Here is a 9,232-nt window from a genome sequence, read left to right on the forward strand (position 1 = left end):
CAAGATGAATGATAGCTGTTGTTTCAGTCAATGGGCATTATGTATTTATTGGTGTTGTTTGATGACAAGGGTCCCATTTTACTTGTAGCAGTATATATATAGCAAATGAGATATATATATACAGTATATGCTTGAGCCGTGAATTTGATTGGCTAAGCGGCATTTCTAACATTATGGAATATTTTAACTGTACTGTACATTTTTTTTTTTTGTGACACATTGAACAACACTGATTTATTCTGGAATTAAAACGTGACTAGGTGCATCCCAAATCACATATTTATGCACTATTCTATGACTTTTAGTATAAATAGTGCGTGCGTTCAAATTTCCAAAAAGAAAAAGTGCACTTTAAATATCTGGATGATGCACTTAAATAACCAAGCAAAAAAACTAAATGTCACTTCTTCCGGGTCCAAACGCTCTATCAGACGCTACAAGAAAACAACAAATGGTACTAATATACACTGAGAATATGATATAATACTACCAAAAAATTATAATCCTAACCTTTATCTCCATACCAAAGTCCCATGTGGCCAGACAGTGATTAATTTTTTTTTATAAATCGTTAAAATATTTCTGTTTGGGACGCCGTGAGCACAGAGACTGTAGTGTAAACTTTAAGTTTTTAAATGTTTAGCTTAATTGTGTAATATGAATAAATAGTGCTTATAAACGGCTGTTAAGATGGTAATCTCAAGTGAAACGAGTAGAGGCTTGAACCCGGAAACAGCATTCCTTATGTTATGACTTAAAGGGTTAGTTCACCCTAAAATGAAAATTCTGTCATTAATTACTCACCCTCATGTCGTTCCAAACCCGTAAGACTTTCATTCATCTTCGTAACACAAATTAAGATGTTTTTGATTAAATCAGAGAGCTATCTGACCCTCCATAGACAGCCACGCAACTGAAATGTTCCCAGGTCCAGAAACGTAGTAAATACATCGGTAAAACAGTCCATGTGACATCAGTGGCTCAACTCGCTACGAGAATACTTTTTTTGCGCAAAGAAAACAAAAATAACAATTTACTCAACCATTCTTCTCCCCAGAGTTACATCTTCCGCCATTTTAGAGAGTATCACAACGCATACGCGCGCTTTCCCCTAAGCGTAAACAACGCATATTACATTCATGCGCGCGCTTTCCCCCGAACGTAAACAACGCTGATTACATCAAATATGTTCTTAGGTATTGTCCAAAATGGCGGAAGATGTAACTCGGGGGAGAAGAATGGTTGAGTAAATTGTTATTTTTGTTTTCTTTGCGCAAAAAAAAAAAAACGCATTCTTGTAGCATCGCAAAACTGAAGTTGAGCCACTGTTGTCACATGGACTGTTTTACCGATGTATTTACTACTTTTCTGGACCAGGGAACATTTCATTTGCGGTGCTGTCTATGGAGGGTCAGAAAACTCTCGGATTTCATCAAAAACATCTTAATTTGTGTTCTGATGATGAACGAAGGTCTTACGGGTTTAGAACGACATGAGGGTGAGTAATTAATGACAGAATTTTCATTTTGGGGTGAACTGACCCTTTAACAAGTGGATTACATCGCGAAGGGGGAGAGGCTATCAGATTCAGATTATTAATGACAAAATATAAAATTCAAAAACTACATGGTTGAGTACATACTGCATAAGTACATAGTGTATAAGTGCATATAGTTTATAGTGCGTCATTTGGAATGCAGTTATTGTCTTCATGAGTCAATGAATCAAGTGACTCATTTACCTTATTCTGAAATTAAAAAAGTGTCTGTCTTTGAGAGTGAGTCAGTGAATCATTCACTTAATTGATTTGTTCAAAAACACAGACTCATTCAGGAACTAAGCGACTGCCTTTATAAGTGAGTCAATGAATCACTGACTCAAGTGACTCATAAAAAACCAGATTCATTCAGGAACAAAAACCCCACTGCCGTGCTCGGATATGCATGACGGTTGATTCTGATTTCCATTCAACAAAAAAGACAAAATAACTTGACATACTGTGTCTGAAATGTGGGTGAATTAAGAAAATCTTCTAGCAATGAAATAGTAATTTTGTGTTAATTTATATTAACATATATAACAACTGGCGAGTAACTCATTCAAACTGAATGTTTCGTGCAGTTGGAGCTTGGTGTTAATTTTGAACCCTGTTGACAACACTGAAGGGAACATTGAAAGCAAGATGTAATAGCAGGGCATGTTCATAAACCCCTATAATGAGTGTGGAATTGCAGCGAAGTGAAAGAGAAATGTGCTTCAAAGAGCTGAAAAACCACAGAGAGACAAATCTGGGACAGAGAGCACGTAAACCACCGGCTTCGTACGAGGAACTGGAGCCAGCGCACACACGTTCACATTCACTCACACACAATCTGATTAGACAGCCAACAATCAACCAGGTCTAATCTACATAAATTAATTTCACCCAAATGATATGCTAATTTGAAATACAGGTAGCAAAGCAGGAAGACTCAATTCCACCATAACGCTTAATATTTTCTGCGCTGTAATCACAATGGAAGCAATTTCTAGAGATTATTCACGGCTTCTAACTGTTCTCAAAGGAGTATGAACGAGTATATGAGCCATAACACATTTCATCCCACACTATAAAAGCAGACGAGGCTTTCCGTCGTGGGAGCGCAGAGCACTGTAAAGACGGTCTTTGCATGAAAGGCAGGTTAGGATTAACTTTAGCGGGTTCAGGCAACACAAGGAAAGATTTTCATGAATGCACTGAACATATGGAGTTGACAGAAAAAAGCTAGCGTGCTGCCTTGTTGTCTACTGCTTACATTGGCAGCTGTCTTCTGAAGGGCTGTGCACACAGGACATGTTCTCGTGTTTTGTCTGCACTAATTGTTGGTCTGTGATAAATATAGAATAGACAAACATTTTTGTCCATTACAGCACGTCTCACACCATGAGCATGTCATTTTTAAGATGCTATGTCAAGTTAAAAATAGTTTATGACATGCAGCACTATAAATCAATGTCGGTTTTAAAACAATGGCCCAATCGGATGAACCTTAACACTGCTTATTTACATACACATATGCATATATGGGTATTTGATGCATGTCCATGAAATTGTTTAAATGAAATCAGTATTTTAGGTTAAAATGTGCACAAAAGTGCATGGAAAATGTAAGTTTAAGAAGCTACTTATTATGATTTTTAAACACTTTTTTCCCTAAATGGCTTAATTTTAAATGGTCCTGCAGTGTGATAAATTAACATTTTAAAAACACAAATATTTCATGTACTCTTTCAAATTATATCAGCTCATTAAAACCGCACGCATAATTAGCAAAATGCCAGAACAATAAATTCCCAAAAGTATTTGATGTCAAGTAGGTTACCCATTAGCAAAGGTGTATGGGTATTAATGCCGCTATAAAAGTGCCTTCTGTCCAATTCTGTCACGCTCCGTCTAGCTGTTTTTAATGCTAGGATGTGTACTGTGTGAATGGGCCCTAAGGCATCATCCTAACAGAAATGTAACCACATAAGATGATTTAGAACGCTGTACATAAACCTGTGCGACACACACAATGTATAAAGAGTTCCTCACGTGAAGCACACAAGAGACTTGAAGGGTTTGATGTTAGCATGTTGCTAAGCTAACAATGCGATACTACAAATATTAAAAGCACAAAATATTAGGTAAAAGAGTACACTTTCCATTTTATTTACTTTTATTAACAAGTGTTTTTTTTTCTTGACTCATCCACCATCTTAGATTTTCTTGGAGGTTGTTGCAATGCATTCTGAAATAGATTTTTCAGGGAAGGATACATGTAATTCTGTTTTAGAATTTGCCCAAAATGAGGCATAATATTGCTGCCTACATTTTGAAACAACTGTCATGCCTGTAGTGCACCTATGATGCCTAAGTAGACAGCTTGCTAGGTTTTGGACAGCTGTTGACAGAGAGGGGCTCTGATGCTAGTTATAGTGGAGAGGAGATTGTGACTGCTGCTTTGTTATGTGAAAATGAAGCTAATGAAAAACGCTTGCAGTGCAGGGTGAATGTACACACACACACACACACAATCTGAAGACAGGGCTCCACCTGAGGCGTAAAACTGACCGCTTGGTAGCAAGCACTTTCTCATCTCTCTCCTCCTCTTTCTAACATATTCTCTCTCTCTCTGGCTTGCTTTTTTTCCAGGCTAGCATTGTTTCTTTTATTGCATCCTTCCAAAATCACTGTTGTCTTTCTCCTTCCTCCTTATTCAGTCTTCTTTTATCTCTCTACAGAGCAATTACTCTCAATCTTTTTCCCCTCCATCTTTCTAACTTAGCTTGTCTCATGAAAACAACAAATCTTTCACTCAAACGGTTTCTCACACATACACTCATTACGCAGCCTGATTGCAATACACTGCACTGAAATCACAGCCATTACCCTACACATTTTTATTTACACCATCTTACAAATACCTAAATTTTCAAGACCGGGTAGGTACCATTTTAGGTATCGGTCATTGTGAAAGACATACTGTTTGCCAACTAATTTAAAAACTGGGGAAACATCCCCCTGCTTTGATTATGGTGGATGCAGCCCTGGCGCACACACATTCATGCACATTCGCTTGGTAAATGACAGGTGACAATCTCTATATGGGCACTGAAAGCAAAGCACGTCTCTTTCTGACTGGAAACCAAAGCTGAAAACTGCCTAAATCTGTTGCCAGGCAACCATTCATGTACCCTCCTTCCGTTTGCTCTTTGACTGCTGTCAGACTTTCTTGATGTTTTAACCCCCGGTGACACGCTGTCTCCCCCACGCCTCTGTAAACGAACCCTCTCAGCCATCTGACTGCAGAGGTGATGAGTGAACTCGACGGTTTCGCCGCAGTGTCTCATCAGCGCCTCGTCTAGCGTGAATGTGTGGATTAGCAGTTTGCACCTGTGCAGCTAATATTACACACCATAGAAATAGTATAAGCATTTAAATTAGCATGAAATGTGGGACCTAAAAAGGGCAGGGCTTACACTGTCAGAAATAATTGTACCTTTTGTGGATACAACAGATTATCACTGGGTCAGTACCATTAAAAGACAACTTTGTACCTTTTAAAGGTGCATAGTAGTATCTGAGAGCAGTAATATTCATACTTAAAGGGAGAGTTCACCCACAGCCATTGACTTTCATACTGAGGAAAAAAACACCATGGAAGTCAATGGGTACCATCAACTGTTTGGCTTTTAACATTCTTCGAAATATCTTCTTTGATGTTCAGCAGAAGAAAGAAACTCATACAGGTTTAGAACAACTTGAGGGTGCGTAAATGATGAACTATCCCTTTAAAGCACTATTATGAACATTTAAGGTACAACATTGCCCTTCTAAGCTGAACTCCTAAAGGTACTTTTTTTGCACATTTTGTGTGTAGCAGCATTGACACTGGCTCTAATTATTCAGTGTGATCAGATTAAAGTATTTTTTAGTGCTATCACGATTAATCCCACCTAACATTAAAGTTTTTAAATAGACCTACACTTTTATATTGCAATATTTCACATGCAATCTTTAAATTAATGTAGAAACAACATAGACAGTATATTTTTCATATTTGTTTCATGGCATCTTTTTTATGACTGAAGGCAAGTATCACTGATACCAGTGTCTCTTAAGATATTGTTATTTTTTTCCTAATATTTAACCATTGCCTACAGCCAGTCAACATTTCAGCATAATTGAGAGCTATCAATTTGAACATTTATTAGACTTTAAAAAAAATAACAACTTCTAATTTAAGTGAACTTAAATCAATCTTCACATATAATAAATATCACATTTACCTGTGCCCTTCGTAGGAAATATACAGAAATTTAATAAAGTCATCAAACACTAAATTCTAAATTAAATATAGATGAATCCTTAAAGCTACAAAAGTTATTGATTTTTTTTTTTTTTGTTCTTTTATTAACAGATATCACAGCAGCTGGGTTATTAGGTTATTTGGCTAATATTACTTTAAGAGTTATAATATAAGATTTACTATAGGAGTTTAATATTACTTTAATTCAGCCGCTGTTGAATGTGACGTGGATCTGACATGCATCATATTTTCTCACAACTGGTTATCATCATGCTTGGGTGTAGCTTTTCTGTAGCTAAAGTCTTCTGAGTGTTTTCAAATTACAAGGGGTTTCTAGGTGGTATCTAGGACATTTTGGGTGGTTTGTAGGTGGAACCACTTCCTGATCCAGGTTAAAAGAGTCCACCCTAAAGTATACTTCCCTTATTCGTGTTCCAATCTGTGGGACGTAATTTTCGCCTTCAGCACATTCTGCTGATGTCCATGCACACATCTGTGTACAGCCTGATTTTTGTGTCCAGTGTCCTGACATCTTATCCTACCCGTCAAGATTTTCCTACCAGGGCTTCACAATATTACATCATATACATCAATATTGTGTCCTTTTTCTCACGCTGAACAACAATATTTAATGTATCTGCATTACTGTAAGGGTAGGTTTAGGGTTGGGGTAGGTGTAGACGTTATTAAAAAATCTAATAGGTAGAAAGAATTATTTATTGTTGGTTTCCGATAGCTGTATCCCTTCTAGCCACAATCACGAATATAACACATAATTACTGTATTTGGTTGTGGTAGGTGTAGACATTAATAAATCATAATTTGACAGGTAGCATTTTTCGTTGTCGAATTGTACTACCTACTGTTTTAATGGGAAGCAAAATCTGACAGGGTAGCACAAATCGACAGAACACCGGACTTGTGCCAACAGTAGTGAATGTGCGAGTGATTTGACCACTTTAAAACAAAGGTCCACTAGTGCGCACCGGTGTATCCACGCTCTCTCAGTCAATGGAGTATGCTTTGAAAGGCTTGTGTGCTCAGCTGTGTGCGAGACAGAGCGGAACGTGGAAAATGAAGTACACCTGGGCCTTTAGGTCTGTGATGTTCTGGTCTCTAGATAACTTGCTGAACAAAGAAAAACCTAAGCTGGTTTGCTGTTGTTTGCAGGTCCCAGCCTGGCCAGGCAGGTGTTTAGCTGGGTGAATAATATAGCTGAAAAGTGCCCACAACTGCTCTGAAACCAGCCAACAGACTAAATACAAATGAGTTTGGATTAAGGTGCTTTTTCAGCAGGTTATGGTTTGGGTCTCTCCCTTAATCTACTTGAAACTGGTCTTACTCGCACTGCTCTGAGCAGGATTCAAACCAGCATCGACCGACATGGGAAAAATCTAACAAGGATGCTAAAGACCACAGCCTCTAGCATCTAGTGTGCCTCTTGAGTGCAAGGGAAATATATTTTTCTGTATGGCTCTCACCAGCTGGTCTACAATACACTCACCTCTCTAAACTTCACTCCCTGGGTCACAACACCAATATAGCTGGCGAGTAAGAAGCATGATTTCTTCCCAAAACAGTTACATGCAAACCCCGCCTTAAAAGTTCAGACATCGATTCTGTTCAGAGTTCAGAATATCATGAATGCAGAGGCGTCATGCCAATTCAAAGTGAGGGGGCACGTGCCCCCTCAGATTTTTGAGCCAAGTGGATTTTGAATGCAGCTTCCAAAAGACAAAAAACAGCCAAATAATATTTTCTATATTTGATACAATATTTAATGCGTTTGGGAATGTTTTGAATAAAAAGGAAAAAAATAAAATAAAACATAAGTGCTGTTGTTGCTGCTGTGTGTCACATGACGACAACTTTAAGGGTGTATTCACACCAGGAAAGTCCGCCAGTTCACTTGCTTTGGTCCGAATCAAATACAATGTTGATTTTTTTTTGTTTGGTGCAGTTCGCTTTCACAATGCTCTTTTTGCAAGTGAGCCAGAAATTGTAAACAAACAACACATGTGCTAAGGTCATCGATTCACTGGTTCATCCATTCAACTGTACCAGAGTTCGTTTGGAACCGGAACGAGACCACCTCTTCAGCTGGGTGCCGGTATGGTTGTTTGGTCCGCACCTGAGTGCGATTGTTGTATTCATACCTACCCAAAAGATCTGCACCAAAGCGAACTTGAGTTCGATTCAGTTGAACTAAACGAGACGTGTGAATACACCCTAAGTAACTTTTCAAGTACATGTCAACTTATTCTATGAACCCTAAACCTAACCTAACAGTCTCAAGTTCAAGTTCAAGTTTAAGTTGAGCTTTATTGTCATTCCGCTACATATGGGGACATATAGTGGAACGAAATGTCGTGTCTCGCAGGACCACGGTGCTACATAAATACAGACATACAACAATGAAGTAAAAAACACTATAAACCTATACACTACTGACAGATTTAACTATAAGTATACTATAAGTATTTACCCTATACAAACTAAAAGAATAAAGGATAAAAAATACAACTATACGAATGCTTCACATAAATATTACCCTATACAAACTAAAAAATAGAAGATAAAAAATACAAACTATACGAATGCTTCACAAATACTGTACATGTGCAAAGAGACACATTTAAGTCAGCAGCTGGTTGGGGAACAGTGCAGGATGATTTGTAGTGCATGAGCATGTAAACATACATATATTGCTGAGTCTTTTGTGAGATTGTGCACACGCAGCAGTGTGTGTAAGTGTCCATAGTGCACATAGTGTAAAGTGTAAGTGTACATAGTGTAAAGTGTCCATAGTGCACATAGAGGAGAGTGTCCATAGTGTAAAGTGTCCATAGTGCACATAGAGGAGAGTGTGTTACTACAGGTGGTTTGTACAGGCCCACTCACCTGTGTGTAGAACACTTGAATTGCACAAAAAATAAAAATAAAATAAATTTAAAAAAATTTAAGTTCCATACAGTTTTTTCTTTGGTGTGGTAAGGCTTGGGGTGGGGGGTGGTCCATGTTCAGGAGGTAGGGGTTTGCATGGGGTTTCAGAGGGGGGTGGGGTGGTTTGAGTTCAGGGATCTCACAGCCTGGGGGAAAAAGCTGTTGAGCAGTCTGGTGGAGCGGGCTCTGATGCTCCGGTACCGTCTTCCTGATGGTAGGAGCTGGAAGAGACTGTGGGAGGGATGGGTGGAGTCCTTCACGATGCTGTTGGTTTTGCTGGAGCATCGTGTAAGGAAGATGTCCAGGATGGAGGGGAGAGGGGCACCGATGATCTTTGCAGCTGTGTTCCCGTACCAGACAGTGATGCAGCTGGTCAGCACACTCTCAATGGTGCCTCTGTAGAATGTGGTGAGGATGGGTGCTCTTGCTCTTTTCAGCCGGCGGAGAAAGTGTAGGCG

The sequence above is a fragment of the Barbus barbus genome (genome assembly GCF_936440315.1).
Source record: "Barbus barbus genome assembly, chromosome: 27".
In the NCBI taxonomy this organism is placed as follows: Eukaryota; Metazoa; Chordata; class Actinopteri; order Cypriniformes; family Cyprinidae; genus Barbus; species Barbus barbus.